The sequence below is a fragment of the Ochotona princeps genome, chromosome 14 (genome assembly GCF_030435755.1).
Source record: "Ochotona princeps isolate mOchPri1 chromosome 14, mOchPri1.hap1, whole genome shotgun sequence".
Taxonomy (NCBI): domain Eukaryota; kingdom Metazoa; phylum Chordata; class Mammalia; order Lagomorpha; family Ochotonidae; genus Ochotona; species Ochotona princeps.
In genome coordinates this window covers 60,624,764-60,646,358 of record NC_080845.1, presented here as the reverse complement: position 1 = coordinate 60,646,358, position 21,595 = coordinate 60,624,764, and the positions used below count along the sequence as shown (strand labels likewise).

The 21,595-nt window shown below is 46.1% G+C and overlaps 1 non-coding gene and 1 pseudogene across 1 annotated transcript; both read right to left on the bottom strand.

Annotated features, from left to right (window-relative positions):
- Positions 1-11,013: 11,013 nt before the first annotated feature.
- On the bottom strand, positions 11,014-11,147 carry LOC118759956 (small nucleolar RNA ACA64; annotated as a pseudogene).
- A 1,898-nt stretch (positions 11,148-13,045) lies between these two features.
- Positions 13,046-13,262, bottom strand: LOC131481987 (small nucleolar RNA U3). Its single transcript, XR_009246690.1, has one exon. It is a non-coding gene; the product is annotated as a small nucleolar RNA U3 (small nucleolar RNA).
- Between the last annotated feature and the right edge of the window lie 8,333 nt (positions 13,263-21,595).

Below are 21,595 nucleotides of genomic sequence, written 5' to 3'. Positions count from 1 at the left end.
TTTAAATCCAGTCTACTTATGTATGGTGTTTGATTGATGTGTGTGAGGCATTTCCATTCAGGGTTAATATGAATGGGTGGTAATTTAGTCCTGTCTTTTTAGCAATGAGTTGTTCATTGATTGGGTCGTTTGTTACTTTACTGGGATGTTCTTCCCATTTGCCTTTGGTTTAGGTAGGTGCTATTCCTCTTCTCTGTCAAGGGAACATCTTTAAGTATCATTTGTAGGGCAGGTCTGCAAGAGGAGTGTTCTTTTACCTTTTCTTTACTTTGAGGAATTTTATTTTATTTTCAAAGAAAAACAAAAGTTTTGCTGGGTACATTATCCTGGGCTGAAAAATTCTTTTTTTGTTTTTAGAATCTGGACTAGGTCACTCCATTCTCTTATGGCCTGTAGAGTTTCCTGTGAGAAGTCTCCTGTGAATTTAATTGGCATTCTCTTAAATGTCAATTGATTTTTTTTCACGTGCACATTTAAAGATCTTTTCTTTATGTTCAACTGAAGAAAGCTTGATTATCATGTGTCGTGGTAATGATTGCTTTTAGTCAACCCTGTTCGAAGGTCTGTGCCCCTCCTAGATGTCATTTTTCAATTCTTTCTCGAGATTAAGGAAATTTTCCTTTATTATTTCATTAAATGCATTTTAAAAGATTTATTTTTTAAAAAGATTTATTTATTTTTATTGCAAAATCAGATATACATACAAAGAGAAACATACAAAGGGAGAGACAGAGAGGAAGATCTTCCATCTGATATTTCACTCCCCAAGTGACGGCAATGGCTGGAGCTGAGCCGATTCGAAGCCAGGAACCAGGAGCTTCTTCCAAGTCTCCCACGCAGGTTTAGTGTCCCAAGGCTTTAGGCCATCCTCCACTGATTTACCCAGGCTAGCACACCAACCCACCAGAAAACTGGACCTGGGAAGACAGACTGGGGACTCCGGCGCTCCCAGGCACAGGGACTGTGGATTGATCAGGGCAAGGGCCAAGGGCATGTGTGAGTGGGAGGACTGCTGAAGGAGTATGTTGCAGGTGAGGAATGACTTCTGAGCGACTTCCACAAGGCCACGGGACTTACAGGTAAGTGAGGGAGCTGAGACTGAGTGGCTTGGAGGGGAGGATCTGGCAGATCTGTATGGGTCAGACTGATACACCAGCCCACATGGGAGACCTGAGCTGGACTTGTTAGCATGGATCACCGCTGACCACCGCTCACCATCGCACACTGAAGTTAGGGCTGCAGGCCTACCTCATGGTACTAGATCACAGTACCAGCCAGTGAGTCAGAAAAGGGGACAGATAATGTTAGGATGGGCCATGACACTAACCAGCACATGACAGAACCAGGGCTGGGGACAGCTTCTGTGGGGGATTTGTGGGCTCACTAGTCAGTTAGCATGGTGGCCAGGACTGCGGACTGATGCCTGAGCTGGGCTAGGCTGCAGCAACCACCAACATGAGCTGGAACCAGGGGAAGACTGGGCCAGGCCAGGTTACAGTATCTACTGGCAAATGCCAAGGTGAAATGGGCCATGCCAGATGGGGCCACAGTACCCACCAGCGCATGTGAGATCGGTGGGTGAGGCGAGCCTGGTGGCAGGGCTGAGGAGAGGAGGGCTCTCCTGCTGAGCCACTACCCCCCACTGGTGAGCGTGAGAATTGGGACAAGGGGCAAACTAGACCTGGCAGGTCTACAACACCTGTTGACCCACATGTGCTGGGTTAGGGGAGAGCCAGGCTGGGCTAGCTGACTACCCACTGGTGCATGCATGAGCCAGAGTAAGTGCAGGCTGGTTGGACTTTGCCGCAACATCAGCTGGCAAGTGCTGGAACTAGGGGCAAGTCCTGTCAAGCTAGAGTGCAGAACCACCTGGAGAGTGCAAGACTGGGGACTGAGAATGGACCCAGTAGGGAAATGGGGGTTATTTCTCTGATGGGCAGCAACTCCCACTGGTGATCATGAGAACCAGGGCTGGGGCAGACCTAGCTGGACAGGCAGTGGCACCCACTGGCATGAGTGTGCACTAGGTAGTGAGGTCAAATGGGTTTAGCTGGGCTTCAAAGCCCACTGATGCGTACAAGAGCTAAATGGGATATGAGACAGACTGGACCAGTCTTCTGCACATACTGGCATGCACAGGAGCCGGGGCTGGGGGCGGGTCTGGTGGAAGATACTGAGGGTCGCTCTAAGTATGCTGCAGCTCCCACTGGTGTGCGTGAGGGCCAGGTGTGTGGATCAGTCTCTGCCATTGCATCCATTGGTTGAAGTCAGAGATGAGGCTGGAGAAAGAACCGACCCAGCAATTGGAACTACCACTGTGTGGGTGACAGACACACCTGGGCCCCATACTGGCAAGCACACAACAGTCAGGTCTGGGATCACTTCAAAGTTTCTTTGGGGATCCCACCAGTGAACAGGTGGAGTCAGAACTCCAACCATGGGGAGAATCACAGGATGTGTGGTCTGACCCTGGAATGCATGTGTCTGCTCTGGGACTCCTCGGCGGCTTAGATGGAGCAGTGGACAGCATACTCAGGCACATGAGCAACATGGCAGTTCCTTGAGGCCTGCAGGGGGCATTTGGTGTCATAGCAGAGGATGGAGGGCAGAACAAATTGGTCAACTACCCCAACCACGTGTTGAGAGCAAATATCTGGGTGAATAGAGACTCTAAGGTGGACTATGTCAGCCAATTGACTTTGGAAGGATTTCCTCATCCTCGGATCAGTGAGATCAACAGCATTTAAGAACTATCGAAACATCTGAGCAGAACCCTTGGAGCGTGTTCCACAATGGGGACCCTGGGATGACATCGGGTAGCCATTTCCTGCCCCAGGTACTGAGGGGTTGGAAGGCTGAGTGCGGCTTCTCCCTTATCCTCACCCCCACCCCCAGATACAGGAAGCAGGGAAAGAAAATTTGGAAACGAAGGTCTCACCCACCTTCCCCCATTTTCCCCTAATCCTTGACCCTTCCCACCCTAATCAACTATATAAACCTCATCAAAATAAAATTTAAGCATAAAATTAAATAAAAAGATGAAAAAGAAAAAAGATGTATTTTTTATTAGAAAGATCCCGTTGACTGATTCCCTCCCCAAGTGGCCGCAACAGCCGGAACTGAGCCAATTGAGAGCCATGAGCCAAAAGCTTCCTACTGGTCTCCCACCTAGGTGCAGGGTCCCAAGTCTTTAGGCCATCCTCGACTGCTTTTGCAGGCCACAAGCAGGGCACAGGACAGAAAATGGAGCACCTAGGACACAAAATGGCACATACTGGATCCCGGCATGTGCAAAGCAAAGATTTAGCCACTAGACTACCGTGCCAAGCCCTGAACTTCTCATTTTTCTTCAAAGATTTATTTTATTTATATTGGAAAGTCAGATATACAGACAGAAGAGACAGAGAGGAAGATCTTCCGTCCGATGATTCACTCCCTAAGTGGCCACAATAGCCGGTGCTGCACTGATCCGAAACCAGGAGCCAGGAACTTCCTCCAGGTTTCACAAGCAGGTGCAGGGTCCCAAGGCCCTAGATTGTCCTCGACTGCTTTCCCAGGCCACAAGCAGAGAGCTGGACGGGAAGTGGAGCTGCCAGGATTAGAACTTCTAATTTTGACATGTGTTGTTTGCCTGATTTTCTTTGTCTTTATTTTTTTTAAAGATTGATTTATTTTTGTTGAAAGTCAGATTTACAGAGAGAAGGAGAGACAGACAGGAAGATCTTCCATGTGCTGGTTCACTCCCCAAGTAGGGGCAACACCTAGAGCTAAGTCAACCTGAAGCCAAGAACCAGGAGCTTCTTCTGGGTCCTCCACACAGGTGCAGGGTCCCAAAGCTTTGGGCCGTCCTTGACTGCTTTCCCAGGCCACAAGCAGGGAGCTGGATGGGAAGTGGAACCACCGAGATACAAACCAGCAGCCATAAGGGATCCCAGCTAGTGTAAGTTGAGGACTTCAGTCGCTAGGCTATCGTGCAGGGCCCCTATCCTGGCTCTTGTGAGCACCACTGGGTGCTGGAGTCTAGTGCAGTCTGGCACATCACAGATCCGGTCCATATCCATGCTGAGGGAGGCAGCATCCATATCCAATCCAGTTTGCTGCCCTGTTTTCAGCTCTTGCAAATGCCACCAGGATGCACTCCATTCCTTGAGTGTTGGGTGTTAAATATTCATTTACTTATTTAAATATTCATTTAAATACTTCGCTTTTTAATTTAAAAGGCAGAGAGACAGAGAGAGATTTTCAGTCCTCTTATTCACTCCCTGAATGGCCGCTCAAGTCAGGAGCGTGAAATTCCATACGAATCTCCTACACAGATGGCAGGGACTCGAACACTTGAACAGTCTTCTGCTTTCCCAGGAACATTAGCAGGGAACCAGATGAAAAGTGCAAAAAGTGGACTTGAACCAGAACTCTGGTGTGGAATGTTGGGGTCACAAGCAGTAGCTTATCCCAGTATGCAACAGCATTGGCCCCGGATGCTACAGGTTTATTTAGAACAGCAGTACTTGCACACCCTCAGGAGAGGGACGGGAAGGTACAGAGTGAAGAGAGAAACAGAGAGAGAGAGAGAAACAGAGAGAGAGAGAGAAAGAGAGAGAGAAGAAAGTGCCGAATTAATTGCTTATAAAGAATGAGAGGAGTGTGCCCTCTCGTGGCTGTTATCAGAACTGCAAAAGATGAGAAGATAAAAGATCACGAGTTCATTCACCCCCCTCAATTTTTAATTTGTATTTAGTTATTCTCATTTTAACTTCAAAGGCAGAGAGGGGAGATTGTATAGAGATGGTCTTCTGTATTCCATCTTCTTACTCCTTTAATGTCCACAGTGAGGCTGATGCCCAAGGTCGGGGAGATCTTTCCTCTCTTGGAGTCCCCCTCTTGATACTCTAGGGCTGGGAGAGATGGTGTAGCAGGCTAATCCTCTGCCTGAGGTGCCAACATCCCTTAAAAGCCCATGCTGAGGAGGGGCTCACTGTCTTGCTTCCTACAGACGGAGCCGGAAGATGGAAAGTTGCAATCTCCCTGCCTGCCCCTTTCCCTTCCTTGCCCAATTGCCCTAAATACGGTCCATGTGTGTCTGTATTCCTCACTTTCTGAATGAAATTTATCACTTCCTTAAAAAAGAAAAAAAAAAGCAGGAGTGGGGAATTCTGTCTGGGACCCTCGTGTTTTTGTGGGTGGCAGGCATCTGGATGCTTGGGCATCATTACTGGCCCCCAGGGTGTACGTTGGCAGAATACTGGAATCATGAGCTAGAGCTGGGTATTAAGTCCAGGTGGGACACGAGCACCTTGACCTCTACCAGAAGGTCCAGTCCTGTAACTTGGTTTACATCTAAGTGTTTTCTGTCAGTTACTGTGGGCACATGAAAGGCAGCAAGTATGTTCCTGAAACAGTATGTCCTTTAGCAGTGCAATCAAACCCATACAGGGAATACAAAACGGGAAGCAATTCAAATGCAAACTGGCTTTTCGAACATTCCTGTCCTGACCAAAGTCAAATCCAAACTCCTGGCCCAGTCCCACCAGTCCTAGGAAACCTGAATCCGCACACTGCCTCTCCTAGCTGTGCCCCGTGTTCTGTGATGCAGGCATCAGCGCAAACGTTACTGGCCCCGCTCCAGGTCCCCAGTTCTAACCGACGAGCACCCGACCCATCCATCCACAGCACTGGCTTTCATCAGCCACTCGTCTCTAACTGGAAAGGCTCTGTGAACGCATCGCCCATCTGTCCTTTCCAGTGGCAGCAAAGCTGGAAGCCGAGTCTGCACAGGGCTCCGGTCCCTCGCTCACTGCGCTATCTCCACAGCAGGCCACCTGGTGACCTGGGGTAGGAAATGAAACATCTCTAGGCAAAGGATGGAGAGCCCGGCTCTCATCTCCATGAGGGTCACCTGATTTGGTCTAGTAGGCCTGGGACTGTTAGCACGGAAAGCCCTCATCCTGGGAAACCCAGCAATTTCAGGTAAAATGGTGAGGGTCTCAGTCCAGTTGCTGCTGCTGCTGCTGCTGTACCAGAAAGCCAAGGCTGGGGGATCTGTAAAGGAAAGAGGCTGATTCAGAATCACGGCTCTGGCAATCCACGAACACAGCACTGCTCAGCTTCCAGCAAGGACCCTGTGCTGGTCCCAGTGTGGTGGAGACACAGAAAGGTGCACCTCACGGGCACAGAAAAGATCCAGAGAAGCCCACGCTGCAGCTCAGCAGGCTAATCCTCCAGCCTGCAGCACAGACACCCCATATGGACACCAGGTCATGTCCCAGCTGCTCCACTTCCCTTCCAACTCTCTGCTTCTGGCCTGGGAATGCAGTGGAGGATGGCCCAGGTCCTTGGGCTCCTGCATCCAGGGAGGAGACCTGGAAGAAGCTCCTGGCTCCTAGCTTTAGATCAGTTCAGCTCTGTCCATTGTAGTCATTTGGAGAGTGAACTAGCGGATGGAAAATCATTCCTCGTGTCTCCCTCTCTCTCTGTTGCTTTACATTTCAAATAAATCTGAGACAAAGAGAGAAAGGAAGGAAGGAAAGAAGGAAGAAGAGAAAGAATAAGAAAAATAAAATCTGACAACTGATCATCAGAATGACTTTGAAAAAGAACTAAATTACTTAAAAAAACAAAAGAAAGAAAAAAACCCTTCCCCTAAAACACAGCACAGCATTAAACTTGGAGATTATCTTCACTCATCTGAAATGAGAATATGAGTGCTTATCTCATTCCAGGATGAGACCTTGCTTTTTTTCACAGCTCATGCAGTAAGCTGATTGGCCCAAATTGTTTTCTGTAAACAGAATGGGAAGGTCCTGTTTGCCTGGTTCCACTGTTTGCTCAGTGGGATGCACCACTACACTTGATTGGATCATTTGTATTATGCCCTGATGTAAGTTTGGTTGATTGAATGGTTGGCATTTTGCGCCAGTGCTCTTTTAGCTGATTGGATGATCGTTGCTTATGAACCCGTGAGCAGAGCTGATTGGCGCTGCTTCTCTCTGCCATGCGCCGGTTCAAATCTTGGCTGCTCCACTTCTCTTCTACCTCCCTGCTTGTTGCCTGGGAATGAAGTAGAGGACCCTGCACCTGCGTGGGATACCTGGAAGAGGCTCCTGGATCCTGGCTTCGAATAAGCTCAGCTCCAGCCGCTTTTTCTTTTTTAAGATTTATTTTTATTTTTATTACAAAGTCAGATATACAGAGAGGAGGAAAGACAGAGAGGAAGATCTTCCGTCCGATGATTCACTCCCTAAGTGACCGCAACAGCCAGTGCTGTGCCGATCTAAAGTCAGGAGCCAGGAACCTCTTCCAGGTCTCCCACATGGGTGCAGGGTCCCAAAGTCTTGGGCCGTCTTCGACTGCTTTCCCAGGCCACAAGCAGGGAGCTGGATGGGAAGTGGAGCTGCGGGATTAGAACCAGCGCCCATATGGGATTCTGGCACGTTCAAGGCAAGGATTTTAGCTGCTAGGCCATGGCGCCGGGCCCAAAATAAATCTTTAAAAAATGAATAAATTAGGGGTGAGCTGGAGGTCCTACAAAGGTTTTCTTTTCCAATCCCTTCCCTTTGGGCAATCCTCTGGTTCATTTATGTCAAAATATTTTTCGTTAAAAACTAAAGTGGGGAATGGGAGTTTGGTGAGGGGAATCCCAGTCTCTATGAAATTATACCATAAAATTCAAAAATTCAAAATAGAAATTTAATAACAACAACAAAAAACTAAAGTAGGGCATGGTGTAATGGCTTAATTACCTAATCCTTCCCTTGCCAACACTAGGATCCCAAAATGGGCACTGGTTCAGGTCCAGCTGCTCCCTGCCTGTGGCCTGGAAGGCAGTCAAGGATGGCCCAAAGCCTTGGGATCCTGCACCTGTGTGGGAGATCCCAATGAAACTCCTGGATCCTGGCTTTGGATCAGCTTGGCTGTGGCCCTTCAGGCCACTTGGGGAGTGAACCAGTAAATGGAAGATCTTTTCTTTGTTTTTTGTTCTCTCTGTAAATCTGACTTATCAATAAAAATAAGTAAATCTTTAAAAAATGTGAATGGTAGATTGTGGTTATGCTATAAATAAACACTGTATCTTTATATATAAGGGATTACACAGGCTTGTTCTGGAACCAATTCCACATAGCTACCCAAGGGCAACATGATTTGTTCTTTATCCCCATTCTTGGCACAGAACTCTCAACGTCCAGGGAATTTCTTGAGTTACAGAAATGTCTTTCAGTTCAACAAGCCCCTCTGGACTACACCAGACTTTATGCTAATGAGATGATTTAGGGTAGGGCCTCTGGCTAACCTTAGGGTAAGGTGAGTCACCAGAAAGAAAAAGATACTCATCAGAGGGATACAACTTCCCCAGTGGGCATGGGAGGGAGACAAAAAGAAGCTGCACTGAGTTGAGCAAGTCCAAGTGGTGGACATTCGTGCTTTGGAAAGAACTCTGGAATTGTGCCACCCACACCCCTGTGGTTCTCCCCTCCGCTCTCCCAGGCAGGTAAGTTAGGCTTCCAGTTCTGCCAGGCAATGGGAACCCAATCCCTGGTTGCTCAAATGAAGAAGGTAATGGTAAGATGACAATGGTTGAGCACAGATAGTAAAAAGGCAATGGGAGGGCCCGGCAGTGTGGCCTAGCGGCTAAAGTCCTCGCCTTGAATGCCCTGGGATCCCATATGGGCGCCGGTTCTAATCCCGGCAGCTCCACTTCCCATCCAGCTCCCTGCTTGTGGCCTGGGAAAGCAGTCGAGGACGGCCCAATGCATTGGGACCCTGCACCCGCGTGGGAGACCTGGGAGACCCGGAAGAGGTTCCTGGTTCTCGGATCGGCGCGCACCGGCCCGTTGCGGCTCACTTGGGGAGTGAATCATCGGATGGAGGATGATTCACTGTCTCTCCTCCAGTCTGTATATCTGACTTTGTAATACAATAAATAAATCTTTAAAAAAAAAAAAAAGGCAGCAGGAAAGGACGACAGCAGGCTGACCGCACCTGGAGGGAAGGTGGAATCCCCGGAGGAAGTTGTGGAAATGCTGACAGCCCAGCAGGAACTTCAGACTTGGAATTGCCAGAAGTAGTTCTGAGTCAATGTGATGTGTGGAACTCAAACCCCTGCTCGGCTTGTTCCCAGGTCTCGTCACCATACAAAGTAAAAATGCACAGGAAAGCCAGAAATTTTTTCTTTTCTTTTTTGAGTGGCTGCTGGATTCAGTAATGCTCTTGTATTCATTATTTCATTTCATCTTTCCAACAACTTTATAAGGAAAGCAACATTTTCCACGCAGGAAGAGCCCATGCTCCATTAGGTGCCGGCACGCGCCCAGGGTCACAGAGATGGGGAATGCTCGCTCGGAACCAGCGCTTGGGTCCAGAGCTGTGAACTTCAGTCTGTGCCGTGGCTCTCCTTGATCTAAGACGGAAATCGTTTTCCAGAAGTTTCTGTTTAAGGTGTTAGCATACCACTCAGACTTCTCTTACCAAGGGCTTTGGCGTGAAATGATTTTTCTTCTGTTTCATTTCTTAAGGGTTATATTTTTTCTTTTTTTAAGATTTTAATTTTTTTTTATTGGACAGTCAGATATACATAGAGGAAGAAAGAGTGGAAAATCTTCTGTCCGCTGATTCACGCCCCAAAGCAGCCACAACAGCCAGAGCTGAGCTGACCCAAAGCCAGGAGGCAAGAGCCTCTTCCGGGTCTCCTATCTGGGTGCAGCGTCCAAGGCTTTGATCCATCTTCGACTGCTTTCCCAGGCCACAGGCAGGGAACTGGATAGGAAGCAGGGAACGCCGGGATAAGAACCAGTACCTAAAAGGGATCCCAGCACATTCACAGCAAGGACTTTAGCTACTACACTATTGCGCCAGGCTCTCTTCTTGCTTGCTTTCTTCTTCTTTTTTTTAAATAATATTTTTACTGCAAAGTCAGATAACAGAGAGGAAGATCTTCCATCCAATGATTCACTCCCCAAGCAGCCGCAACAGCCAGAGCTGCGCTGATCCAAAACCAGGAACCAGGAACCTCTTCCGGTTCTCCCACATGGGTACAGGGTCCAAAGACCCTGGCTTTCCTAGGCCATAAGCAGGGAGCTGGATGCGAAGCAGGGCCACTGGGACATGAACTGGCATTCATATGGGATCCTACAGAGTTCCTAAGCAGGCTACTTCACTGTACTTTCTTTACTCACTTCACCATCATCACCAATATTAATTTGCACCTGTTGCAGGGTGCGAGCGAGATCACACCAGACATGTCTAAGGTCTATTAAGGAGTCTTTATTAACCAAGCTTGGTGATAATAGAGCACAATAGCAAATCACAAGTCCATACAGCAATCCAATCAATCATAATCCCAAAAGGAACAAATGGTCATTATCCTTAAATCCATCCATTAAGCTGAAGACTTACGTCCCGGCTTCCCCAACAATATAAGTTATCCAAACAACCAGGACGCACTTACAAAGAACCTGGACACACTTACAAAGCTGCAGACATTCACCTTTCCCTGGCTTCTCTGCCCACATTCCCGTACTGCTAGACCTCACCCCTCCTGGAACTCCTGACAGCACGCAAACCAGAAACATTATTATAACCATTGCTCTATCTGAACAGTACACAGGGACCATGCTCAGGGGATCACCTGTCCTGGGTCAACCAAGAGTGCTAGCGTAATGGAAGCACCTTGTCAGAAAGAAAGAGAGAAAGAGAGAGCCAGAGAGCCAGAGCGTCCGAGCGCCCCAGAGCCCTGCTTCCTGGGCCTTTTAAAAGGGGCTCATGAGTCACAGGCGGGCAGGAGCGAATACCTAAGTGTTGTGAATTAAGGAGTTAATTGGTACTCATTGGGATGGGCAGGAACTGGGCTTGTAGCTGAAAATGCTTAGACTAATTAGACTTGTCTGTATCCACTATCCTGGTTAAATTAGGACATGGGGGAAGTGGTTGAGGATTGAATTAACATTCCATTGCTGTTAGGACCCACCCTCAGGACAGAGAATAGGGGACCAGCCAAATTTCACTGGCTGCACCCCGTAACACTGTCGGGGCTTCACTGTCGGGTTTCACCTCTCCACACCAAAGCTGTGGGCAGTGAGCTGAAGCTCCTGGTGGCTCTAGGCGCTGAATCTCACCCACGGCCTTGGCCAAAGCCAGGACGATTTTGAACCAAAGCCATTCTTCGTTTCTTTTTAAAGATTTATTATATTTACTGGAAAGGCAGAGTTACACAGAGAGAGATCTTCCATTCACTGATTCACTCCCCAAATGGCCACAACAGCCAGGGCTTGGCCAGACTGATACCACAAACAAGGGCATCTTCTGGGTCTTCTGGCTCAATGGCTAAATCCTTACCTTGCGAGCACCAGGATCACATATGGGCACCAGTTCGTGTCCTGGGTGCTGTACATACCTTCCAGCTCCCTGCTTGTGGCCCAGCAAAGCAATTGAGGATGGCCCAAAACCTTGGGACCCTGCACCCATATGAAAGACCAGAAGAAGCTCCAGGCTCCTGGCTTCAGATCAGCTCAGCTCCAGCCACTGAGGCCATTTGGGGAATGAACCAGTGAATGGAAGATCTTTCTGTCACTCCTTCTTTCTGTAAATCTCATCTGTCTTTCCAATAAAAATAAACAAACGTTTATAAACAAATGTGGAAAATGAGATTAAAAAGATGTTTTGTTTTGGTGAAAAGAAATTGAAATCCATGCATCATGCTTCCCATGAAATGTTTGAAGATCCTCAATAGCCATTAAATTCAAAATACTCGTGTCAAAATAAATTTATCTTTTTGTTAGGATTAATTTACTTGGAAGACAGGGTGACAGAAACGGAAAGACAAAGAGATCTTCCACCACTCTGCTGGTTCATCCCCCAAATGGACACAAGGTGGGACTGGGCCAGGCTAGACACTCCATCCAGATGTCCCACATAGATGTCATGGCCCAAATACTTGGACCATATGTTGCTGCTTTCCCCATTGCAATAGCAAGGAGCTGGACCACGGGAGAGCAGCCAGGACTTGAACCAGCACTGTGCTAAGGGAAACAAGCATTGCCAGCTCAACATACCATGTCACAACGTCAGCTCTAAATTTAACCTTTAATTCTATTTTCCATAAACCCATAAATTTTTTAAAGTACCACCTACAGATCATTTGTAAAGGAAAATACATCTCAGTTCTCCAAGGTTACTGCATATTTACGCAGAATGAAAAAATTCTTACCTTACAGGTTAACATCTCTTAAGCAGGACTGGCATTATGGCTAAACTGGTTAATCTCCACCTGCAAGCACAGCATCTCACATGGATGCAGGTTTGTGCCCCAGACGCTTCATTGCCCATCCAGCTGCGTGCTTACAGCCTGGAAAAGCAGCAGAAGATGGCCCAAGTCTTAGGGCCCTGTCCTCACACAGGAGGCCCCAAAGAGACTCCTGGCTCCTGGCTTTGGGAAGGCTCATCACTGCTCATCTATGGTCCTTGTAGCCACTTGTGGAGTGAACCAGGGAACGGAGGAGCTTTCTCCCTCTCCCTCTCCCCTTCTAGGTTAGTTTGGGTATGGGCAGAGCAGGATGCTGGCCTGAGGCAGAGCGGCCTTATCTCCTCAGGAGTGTCTGGAATGCCCTGCTGGAATCACTCAGGCCTTGCCTCAGCACAGCAGGATAAGTAACATAATGTTACACATGTTACAGGTCACTGGCATGGCCTTAAGATGAGTAAAAGATTCTAAACTGACTCTTGCTAGGGAGAAGCATCTTAAAACTTGCCTTGATAAAAATAAAAAATCATTTTTAAAAACTTGTTTCATTTCCATGGCGACCCAGCACCATAGCGTAGCAGTTAAACTCTACTTCACTCAGCAAGGTGGGATGGATCCTAAGTGGAAACCAGTTCTATCCCAGTTACTCTACCTCCAGCCAGCTTCCTACTTGTGGCCTGGAAAAACAGTCAGGAACAGCCCAAAACCTAAGGAGCACAGACCCATGTGAGCAAGCAGAGAAAAGATGACTAACTTTGAGTTAGTTGCTGCAATGAAATACAGGTTCTATTGCTACACAATCTTCTAAGGAAAACCACTCAGGATGTATTCTCTCCCTCATTCTCCTCCAAAAGAAAGAAAAGAACGATCATTGATTGCCATTGGCAGTCACCACAAAGTGACACCAGAGCCAGCTTTCATGTTCAAGAGAGAACACTGTACCTCCTCATTGTGGCTTGCAGTGTACTACATGATCAGAGAAACTTCTGTAGTTGACCAGTATAGAAATGATCCCTGAAAGTATAGCCCTAACTTTCCCTGTACTGCCTCAGCTGGGTCAGCATCCCCAGACATTTTTCAATGAGGGTGAGATATAATTGGCCTTTCTGGTTTCAGTGAGAAATAAAAAGAACAACAGGTTTTGTAAAACAACATTTTAAAATATTATCAATGAACTCATTTTAGCTTTTTAAGTGAAAATGGTCTCACTGAAGATTTAAACAGCCATGCTAATTAACATATTTCTACACAACAGCCAATCATAAACTGTATGTTAAACCTGGGAGGTGTGCCCTGCAGCAAAGAAGCCTTTGTTTTGCTTACTGAGGATCTGTCTGACCGGGCTCCACAGATCCTGGGAGACTGACTTTCACACTTTAAGATTTAGCTATTTATGGATCTTTCTCCTTTCCCATCAGCTAAGAATTGTTGTGAGCTAAGGCGTTGATTAGCGCTCATTGGCCTGGGCAGGAATAGGAACTGGGCTTGTGGCTAAAAACACCTAGACTAATTGGACTCATCTGTAGCCAATATCCTGCTAAATGAGGATTTGGGGGGTAAGAGTATATAAGGGGAGGTGAAGGAGCAATAAAGGGAGACTTCGCAGAGACTTCCACCATCACTGGTCTGCTGTCAGTGCTTCATCCCCAGACCCTCTCCCTGTCCTGTTACTGGCTCTGCTGGTTGGAGCAAAGAATGCTTTTCAACTTTCTCTAAAACCTCTATGGGATTGTAATGAATGCATAAATCCATTTGGGGATCACTGACATTTTAGATGATCACAACTGCCAATATAACTTTATCTTGCTGTCTTCATAAAGAATGTGCATCCTTGGGCTTGGCGGCGTGGCCTAGTGGCTAAGGTCCTCGCCTTGATCCCATATGGCCGTTGGTTCTAATCCCGGCAGCTCCACTTCCTCTCTGTCTCTCCTCCTCTCAGTGTATCTGACTTTGTAATAAAAATAAAATAAATCTTTAAAAAAAAAAAAAGAATGTGCATCCTTACTGTTCATTCTTGCACACTTTTTAACAGTGCCTGTAATCCTTTATACAAGAAGGGACACAGAAAGGACTGTGCATGGCACAGTAGGCTAAGCTTCCGCCTGTGGCACCATCATCCCGTACAGGACCAGAGTTCCAATCCCACTTCTGGTCCTTCAGACAAGCTGCTGTAAGATCTGTCTGTTCTGCTCCCTGTACCTCTGCCTTCCAAATTAAATAATTTGGAAATTTTTCTGCTGAATAGGTGTCAACTCCAGGTTTTCATATGCATCTTCTATTAAAAAAGAGAATGTTCTTCTTTAAAAATTTTTTAGGGCCCAGCAGCGTGGCCTAGTGGCTTAAGTCCTCACCTTGAACATCCCGGGATCCCATATGGGCGCCGGTTCTAGTTCCCGGCAGCTCCACTTCCCATCCAGCTCCCTGCTTGTGGCCTGGAAAGGCAGTCGAGGACGGCCCAATGCTTTGGGACCCTGAACCCATGTGGGAGACCCGGAAGAGGTTCCTGGTTCCCAGCTTCGGATCGGCGTTCAACAACCGTTGCGGCCACTTGGGGAGTGAATCATTGGATGGAAGATCTTCCTCTCTGTCTCTCCTCCTCTCTGTATATCTGACTTTGTAATAAAATAAATAAATCTTTAAAAAAAATTTTTTTTACTATAATTTTAACAAGCTTTTTTTAACAGAATCAATGTGACTTGCAGGTAGAATTCCAAGAACATAATGATGCTTCCTTCACTTCTCTCCCTCCCCCTCTCTCCTTACTTCTGATTTTTTTTTTAATTGATAAGTCAGATATATAGAGGAGAGACAGAGAGGAAGATCCATCTGATGATTCACTCACCAAGTGACTGCAATGGATGGCGTTGTGCAGATCCCAAACCAGGATCCAGGAACCTCTTCCAAGTCTCTCCCATGCAGGTGCAGGGGCCCAAGGCTTTGGGCCAATTTCAACTGCTTACCCAATCCATAAGCAGGAAGCCAAATGTGAGTGGAGCTGCCGGGATTAGAACTAGCGCCCATACGGGATCCCAGCATGTTCAAGGGGAGGCCTTTAGCACTTAGGCCAGCTCGTTGGGCCTTCGAATACCTTTTCAGTTCAAAATTGATACTCATGGTTCTAAAGCAATTATTAATCAACTGTAAGTACATGTATTACCTCTAAAAAGCAGGGATGTGGAGTAGACACTGTGGCACAAAACAGGAAACCACAGCCTGCAGCCCAGCATGTCATATGGGGACCTGGAGGAATTTTCTGGCTCCCGGCTTCGGATCAGCACAGCATCGCCATTGTGGTCACTTGGGGAGTGAATCATCCGACAGAATATCTTCCTCTCTGTCTCTCTCCTCCTCTGTATATGTGATTTTGCAATAAAAATAAATTAAAAGAAAAAGAAAAGATATTAGAAGCTGAGGTTATAAGGAACTGCTTTACTTCCAATATATTTTGCATTATTATCTTAAATGTTTTTCCACTCTTGGAACATTTTGTGGACAAGGACTCATTTTCTTCTTGAATCCAGGGCTGCTTTTATGCTAGCTTTTGTCAACCTGTCCTTATTGCCTTTTTTTTTTTAAAGATTTATTTATTTTTATTACAAAGTCAGATATACAGAGAGGAGGAGAGACAGAGATGAAGATCTTCCGTCCAATGATTCACTCCCCAAGTGAGCCCCAACGGCTATTGAGCGCAGATCCAAAGCCCGGAACCAGGAACCTCTTCCAGGTCTCCCACACGGGTGCAGTGTCCCAATGCATTGGGCCGTCCTCGACTGCTTTCCCAGGCCACAAGCAGAGAGCTGGATGGGAAGTGGAGCTGCCGGAACTAGAACCGGCGCCCAATATGGGATCCCAGGGCGTTCAAGGTGAGGACTTAAGCCGCTAGGCCATGCCGCAGGGCCCTCCTTATTGCTTTGTAAGTGATCCGCAATTTCTCTTCAGGAGTTTTTAGAACTTCCTTTTGCCTTTGATCTTAAATTGCACTACAGTCTACCTCTCTCTGTGTGTGTGTGTGTGTGTGTGTGTGTTTGTACAAATACAGCCACTCTTTTCACAAATATTTTCTCCCCTATGCTTATTTCTCCTTTTGCATTGTGCCTGCTGATAGCCACAGTTGTCACTTTCATTTCCTTGCTATACCTTTACATTATATTTTCATCTCTATATCTCTCCACTTTTTTTTAAGATTTATTTATTTTTATTTGAAAAGCAGATTTACGGTGAAAATAGGGAAGAGACCATCCATCCACTGATTCACTCCCCAAGTAGCCACAACAGCCAAAGCTGAGCCAATCAGAGGCTAGGAGCTTCTTCCAGGTCTCCCGTGCTCATGCAGGGTCCCAAGCCTATGGGCCTTCCTCAACTGCTGTCCCAAGCCACACGGAGGGAGCTGAATGGAAAGTGGAGCAGCCGGGATACAAACCAGTGTCCATATAGGATCCGGCACAAATAAGGACTTTACCACGAAGGCACCACACTGGGCACCCTTGTCTTCTTTTAAGATACACTTATTTAGAGAACCAAGATGGCAGAATAGGGTAAGAACATGTTTAAACGGACAGAGAAACATTTAATCAGGATGAAGCAGAGAGGACACATTCCAGGAAATAGGAGAGGACAGAACAACAGCAGAGGGGTACCCGGAGACTGACAGACACAGGAAAGCAGCAGACACAATGGTGTGGTGTTGCAGTGACTGATACTCCAGCGGCACTCAGCTAACGGCGATCTGAACTCCACCAGCAGCCGGAACTCCACCAGCAACCAGGTGGGAACGGACTTTCACTGGGAGCTTGGGAGGTGAGCCCAGACAAAGAACTGTCTGTCCTGCTGGGCTGTTTGATTTGATAAGGAGCAGAGACAGAGCAGCAGATCCCAGATGGACGGTGCAAGAACAGGGTGGATTTCACAGCCCAGTCAGCCCCCTAGAGCCAAACTGGGAACCATTTTGCGTAAGGAGGCAAAGGCAAGAGAAAGGACTGAGCATATGCTGAGCTGGGGGTGAACTAATTTCTGACTGAGTGAACAAGGCATTCTACAGTACCACCCAAGACAGGTCTGGGTAGCCCTCAGACCTGACGGCCAGCAGATCAAGAACTCTAGTAGTGGTATGTCAGGCACCATTTTGTACACTGCAGCAAAAGCTTTAGGACTGCAGGGAACAACAGTGAACTGCGCATGTGCTGAGCTCACAAGAACTCACTGAGTTCCGTGGATTACACTGGTCCTGCAGGAAAATAATACCAACTGTGGCATCATATGGTCAAAGTAGGTCCAACAAGTTCCGGCAAGATCAGCACCACCAACAACCTAACTATATAGGACACATGGTGTCTCCCTAATCCTGGGACCTGCTCCAACCGGAAGAGGGAATAAAGTTGTATAGACAACAGTGCAGCCTCAGCAGGATATCACAGGAGGTGGAGAGTGGTGAGGCAGAAGTTGGGGCTACGGAGACCATGGTGGAAATCTAACATAAGAACCCTGACCAGGAACTCACTTGAGGGAGTGGCACAATTGGCTGCAAGCAAAGAGTTGTGTACCAACGGCAATAAGTAAAATTGCATTGTAGACGTGTGGGTGACACAGCTTAGAAATCTGCACCAAGGAGAAGAATCTGCTAACCAGAAGTACAATGACCAAGAGCAAAAGAAGAGACAAAGGCACAATGAATATTGCCGAAAACTCCCCTGCAAAGGAGCAAAACCCTATGCCAACCTCAGAGTTAACTGAGGAAGACATCGAGAAAATGGGGGACACAGAATTCAGAAAACTCATTTTAAAGCTTCTAATCAACAATGAAAAGCACATACAAGAGTTCAAAGTATTTAAGGAATATTTTACAAAAGCAATAACAACAATAAAGCAAATCAAGGCTGATATATCAGAAGTTAAGAACACAGTAGAGCAAATTAAAAGTACAGTGGAGAGTCTCCAAAACAGAATGAAGTAAGCAGAAGAATCTCAGAATTGGAAGGTATTTCCTGTCATGGGGTGGGGGGAGAGGCGGAAGCAAGCAAAAAGCTGGAAGCAGAGCTGGATCAGGCCATAAAAAGTATTCAAGAATTGAAAGACACTATTAAGAGGCCTAATATAAGAGTTATGGGAGTCCCAGAAGGTGCAGAAAGAGAAACTAGTTTTACAAATATATTTAATGAAATAATAAAGAAAAATTTCCCTAATCTAGAGAAAGAATTGGGAAACAACATCCAGGAGGGGCACAGAACTTCCAACAAGCCTGATCAAAAGCGATCTTCACCAAGACACATGATCATCAAGCTCTCTTCAATCGAACATCAGGAAAAGATCCTTAAATGTGCACGTGAAAAAAAATCAATTGACATATAAATAAATGCCAATTAAACTTTTAGGAAATCTCTCACAGGAAACTCTACAGGCCAGAAGAGAATGGAGTGACATATTCCAGATTCTAAAAGAAAAAAATTGTCGGCCTAGGATAACAAATCCAGCAAAGCTTTCCTTTGTCCTTGAAAATGAAACAAAATCCTTTCACAGTAAAGAAAAGTTAAAAGAAGTTGCCTCTTCCAAACCTGCCCTACAAATAATACTTCAAGATGTTCTCTTGACAGAGAAGAGGAATAGCACCAAACAAAACCAAAGGCAAATGGGAAAAACATCCCAGTAAAATGACAACAGAAGACTAAATCAATGAACAACCCATTCCTAAAATGACAGGACCAAAGTACCACCCATACATATTAAACTCTGAATGTAAATGGCTTAAGCTCAATCAAACATCATAGATTAGTAGACTGGATTAAAAAACAAAACCCATCTATTTATTGTCTAGAGGAGACACATTTCACCAACAAAAATCAGCGGAAACTGTTTCTCATGGGTTTTGACATTTTCTGTTAATTTCATCTATTAAAACACTTTCCTCTGATTAAATTCTTCAGTGACTCACAGATCATACAGTAGCATCATTTTCTTCAAGAAGGTTCTTGATTTTCATTTCTTCAGCTACACATTAGTCATTTAGTAGCATGTTCTTTAACTTCATAGTGTTGTTAATTTCTTTTTTCTCGCTGATGTATAGTAGCTGTGTAATGGAGACTGTGATATCTAGTTACATGTTATTTAACTTCATGGTGTTGTAAATTTCTATTTTTCTTTCTATTGTTGATTTTGTATTATAACTTTTCATTTGAGGGGATGTACAGTAGCTGTGAAATGGAGACTAACATATTCAGATGTGACGATACAATGTAGGATGCATTTCTACTTCCAAAGATAGACTTACAACGAAACTGCTCACTATATCTTGACAATAGGATGCTGGACTCTCTGCCATTGTCCATGCCCGTAATGATGGACATATGACTGTGTATGAAGAACTGTATTTTAGTAATGATATAGAGGAACTAGGTGGGGGCGGGGTGGAAATTGGGGCGGGGATAAGGAAAATACCAGGAACCTATGGAGCTGTACCATAAAATGATGCGATAGTAATGATATAGAGGAACTAAATGTGTGTGGGGAGAGTGGAGAGGGGGAAAGGGAAATCCCAGAAACCTCTTTAACTGTATCATAAAATGATAATAATAATAATAAATAAATAAAACATTTAGAAAGATTCACTTATTTATTTGGAAGAAAGAAAGAGGAAAACAGCAAGATTTTTCCATCTGCTGATTTATTCCTCAAATGGCTGCAACAGGGGCTGGGCCAAGCTGAAGGCAGGAGCCCAGAACTAAATCAAGCTCTCCCACATGGGTTGCAGGGCCATGCGCCATCACCTGCTGCCTCCCAAGTGGGCATTAGTGGGAACCAGGCTCTCAGACTTGGAATCCATGTGACTGTGCCCCCCAAGTACCCTGCTCCCATGCCTTGAATATATTCCTTTATTGCGGTGGCTAGCATTTCATTCAGTATGCCTGCAACTAACAGAACAAAATAAAAAACAGGGAGTTCTTCTAATGTTTCCCTAGCATAACTATGTTAACCATGTTTTTAAAACACGTATGTATTTGCAAGGCAGAGGAGAGACAGGCTCTTCAGTTCCCAAATTCTCACACAGCTGGGCTGAAGCCCTGATCCTGGGACGCCTCCTGAGTGGTCAACGAGGCTGGCAGGAACCAAAGCATCTGGGTCACGATGGCCTGCCCTCCCGGGTCCACTAGAAAAGACCTGGTTCAGAAGCATGGAGCAGCTGGGACTTCAACCAGGCGCCCTATAAGGGGATGTCGTTGTTCCAGATGGCAACTTAGGGCTCTGTGCTGCAGCATTCAGCATCACAACCTTCTTTTTTGTTACATTTGTATCGAGTTGCCAAACTTTCCTCCTATCCCTAATCCCTAAGACTGATATTACTAGTGAGTAACTGAGCAATGTACGATGAGTTTGCATTCTAAATGAGTGAATTTTGTAAAAAGACATTTCTGCATCTTTCAATTTTTTTCTCCTTTATACTGTTTATGTGATGGATTTCACTGTGACACTTGAGATATATCTTGGTCTTTGTACCAATTTTCTACTTAAGAACCCCTAAAATTGTTGGGAATCTAGGAAGTAATGGTGCTTTTCTATGCTAATGATGGCTAGTGACCCCTAGGTAGTTTCAGCACTGGGGCCAGGCATCAGAAAGACACAGGTAGTGGATCCACATTTCCCATCCCACCATCTCCAACTTCCCAGAGGAGAAAAGAGTCTGAAAGCTGAATTCACCATGACCTGCCAATGATCAATTAACCAAGCCTTTTAGCAGGTTTCCACAAACGTCCAAAAGGCATCTGGAGAGCTGAACACCTCGAGGCTCCTGGAAGGTGGCCTGTGCGGGAGGACGTGGAAGCTCTACTTGGTTAGACCAGCACCTGACGGTATAGGACTCTCCACAGTAAACTGCTAAGTCTCTTTCCCTGACTTAGACCAACCACTTGAACAATTTAATGCAACAAAGGGAGGGGGTTTTGGGGGCCTGAGTTTAGAACTCGGGGGCAGAAGTACAGGTGAAATGGCCTGCTGGTGGGATAGAGTTCTCAATGAATGCACCTTGGCTGTGCTCTAGCCCTGAACCTTGCCATTGATGGCTGACGCCTATGCTTCATTGATGCTGCCTGCAGGCTGATGGTGTGAGCACAGAACTGAAGGGTGCCCAGCCGGGCCTCCCCACAGAACCGACTGCTCTGCCTGCTTTTCGAAGAGACACCCTCACAGCTTTTGAAGTCACAGACATTTTTGGTATGGATTGTGGTGTGGGTGTGACAGCAAAGCAAAGCGGCTTGTTCTTCCTATAGAGTACCACAGTATTATCAGCAGTTCAGTCTGTGAGACAGGAACAGACATCTGACTTCTAATCTGGTGCAATCATTGTAAATGAAATGAGTGAATACTTTGATTTTTATA